This window comes from Macaca mulatta, chromosome X (genome assembly GCF_049350105.2).
Source record: "Macaca mulatta isolate MMU2019108-1 chromosome X, T2T-MMU8v2.0, whole genome shotgun sequence".
NCBI lineage: Eukaryota > Metazoa > Chordata > Mammalia > Primates > Cercopithecidae > Macaca > Macaca mulatta.
Window position 1 is genome coordinate 143817156 of NC_133426.1, and position 3167 is coordinate 143820322.

At 45.1% G+C, this 3167-nt stretch overlaps 1 pseudogene; it reads right to left on the bottom strand.

The window, feature by feature from the left end:
* Positions 1-1699: 1699 nt before the first annotated feature.
* On the bottom strand, positions 1700-2306 carry LOC695380 (ras-related C3 botulinum toxin substrate 1 pseudogene; annotated as a pseudogene).
* Positions 2307-3167: the final 861 nt, after the last annotated feature.

The following is a 3167-nucleotide window of genomic DNA, read 5'->3' on the forward strand; positions in this document are numbered from 1 at the left end:
AGTTTGAGCCAACCTAAATGCCCATCAACTAGATAAAGAAAATGTGGCACATATATGCCTTGGAATACTACGCAGCCTTTAAAAAGGATGAGTTCATGTCCTTTGCAGGGACATGGATGAAGCTGGAAAACATCTCAGCAAGCTAACACAGGAACAGAAAACCAAACACCGCATGTTCTCATGAATAAGTGGGAGTTGAACAATGAGAACACATGGACACAAGGAGGAGAACATCACACACTGGGGCCTTTTGGGGGGTGGAGGGTTAGGGGAGGGATAGCATTAGAAGAAATACCTAATATAGATAACGAGTTGATGGGTGCAGCAAACCACCACGGCACGTGTATACCTATGTAACAAACCTGCACGTTCTGCACATATATGCAGAACTTAAAGTATAATTTTTAAAAAAAATCTTGATTTGACTGGTTTGAGGTCAAAGTATTCACTGAATGGAGACATGATGTTTGCTGTTTGTCCATGATATCTTGAAACACATAGGCCTTCTTAGAACCAAGAGGAATGCCATAAAATTCACTGAACATGACACCGAAAGCCTTTGGTTCTAGGACCTTTTCTGTCAGTTCTCAGGCAAGTCAATTCCCCTCTCTAAGTTTCAGTTTCTTCATTTATAATATAAAAGAGTGGAAATGGCAGTAGATTATCTGTAAGGTCTCTTCTAACGGTATGTGATTCTGGGAACAAAATGAAATCTGAGCCCACTTAGAATTTATCCTCACATTCCAGAATCTCAAACTACAGTTCCTAGAAGAGTCATATGCAGGCAGGGTTATGAAAATAGCAAGCAATTCTGACTGCTTTGTGATGCTAACATTTTGTATTATCCAGCCTACAAGCTCTTTTGTGAATAACACTTGATATTGCAGGTGAAAATGATAGAAGCCGAGATGCTCTCAGGCTGGACACTGGCAGCAAATAGATTGTAAATAGAAATACTTGAGGAGAAGAAAGTCAGAGACCAAGGCACTGCTCACACTGGGGAGGCTGAGGTATTAAGATAAGGCCAGAATATTAATGTTAGTAGACCCCTAACATTCTCCTGGGTTAGATCTGGAGACCATTGGGAACCCTCAGATTTAAGATTGTTACTTTCATTTCTGTCATATTTGTGTTCCTCAGGATATATATATTTCTTTTCTGTCGCCTAAGCTGGAGTTCAGTGGCACAATCTTGGTTCACTGCAACTTCTGCCTCCTGGGTTCAAGCGCTTCTCCAGCCTCAACCTCCTGAATAGCTGGGAGTACAGGTGCACGCCGCCACATCTGGCTAATTTTTTGTATTTCAGTTGAGACGGAGTTTCGCCTTGTTTCCCAGGCTTGTCTTGAACTCCTGAGCTCAGGCAATCCGCCGGCCTCGGTCTCCCAAGGTGCTGGATTACAGGTGTGAGCCACCTACCCGGCCTCTTCAGGCCTTTTTGAATGAAATTAAAGTTCTGGTTTTCCTCTGATGAGTAATTTTTTTTTTCATTTTAGGGCTAAATTTTAATAGAATGTGAGTCTGAACTCTTACATTTAGAACAAACAAAACCTAAAAGGTAATGATTGATTCAAAATGGTTTTATGGAAAAATTAATCTGTAACAAAAAGTTGGCATTGAGGGCAAAGGCTCCACTGTTTTTTGAGCAAAGCGAACAAAGGTTCCAAGGGACAGGACCAAGAATGAGGAGCTCAGACATTTACTACAGCAGGCATTTTCTCTTCTTCTTCACGGGATGTGGGCAGAGGACAGCTCGGATCGCTTTGTCAAACACTGTCTTGAGGCCTCGCTGTGTGAGCACCAAACACTCCAGGTATTTTGCAGCACCAATCTCCTTAGCCATGGCTAGACCCTGCGGATAGGTGATGGGAGTCAGCTTCTTCTCCTTCAGTTTCTCGACCGTGTCTTTATCATCCCTAAGATCAAGTTTAGTTCCTACTAGGATGATGGGAGTGTTGGGACAGTGGTGCCGCACCTCAGGATACCACTTTGCACGGACATTTTCAAATGATGCAGGACTCACAAGCGAAAAGCAAATTAAGAACACATCTGTTTGCGGATAGGATGGGGGCGTAATCTGTCATAATCGTCTTGTCCAGCTATATCCCATAAGCCCAGATTCACCGGTTTTCCATCTACCACAACATTGGCAGAATAATTGTCAGAGACAGTAGGGATATATTCTCCAGGAAATGCATTGATTGTGTAACTGATCAGTAGGCAAGTTTTACCTACAGCTCTGTCTCCCACCACCACACCCCTGACGGCCTGCATCTGGGCCGCTCGCTGGGCCGCGGCGGCGGCAGCAGGCGCTGAGACCGGAAGCGGCGGGCTAGGGGTGCAGCGGGCTGGCGCGAGACTTGCGGGCGGCGGGGCGCTGGGTGCCGGCGCCGCTGTCCACGCTGCCTTGCCTTCCGCGCACTGGAAGCCGAAGCCCGGCAGCTGCCACTACCCAAAGCTGAGGAGAACCCCTCTGATGAGTAATTTTATACTGATTTGAACACCTGAGGCAACTGCTTGAATTGGGGTTTCTTGTTGCTGTCTTAAAGTACATAACAAACAGACTTGTTTACCATGGAGAGTACAGCCACCACTGATTTTATTATTCCACTCTTTAATTGGCATGAAACTTCTAACATGGACAACAACAAAGCCATGTGCAGTTGTGTATGCTGCACTAGCTCACTGGCTGAACTGCTTAGGATATGTCGTGAATAGAAGAGATGATCAAATCCCGGAAGGCCTAAGGTCTACTGTATTCGGAACCTCCCTCCCTCTGTTCCCTCCACCTCACTTCCCAGCTGCTGTGACCTGAATGTGTCCCTTAAAATTCATGTGTTGGAAACTTAATCACCCCTAATGCAACAGTGTTGGGAGGTGGGACTTTCGAGAAGTGTTTAGGTCATAAGGGTTCTGCCCTCATAAATAGATTAATGCTACTATAAGGGGGTTGCAGAGGTGGATTCTCTCCTTTTGCCATGTCAAGACATGGCATTCATCCCATCTGGATGATGCAGCATTCAGGGACCTAGAATGGAAGCAGAGAAATCAGGCCCTAACCTGCCAGCATCTTCATCTTGCACTTCCCAGTCACAGTGTCTGTGAGAGAATAAATTCCTCTTCTTTATAACTTATCCAGTCTCAGGTATTCTGTTATAGCAGCACAAAAC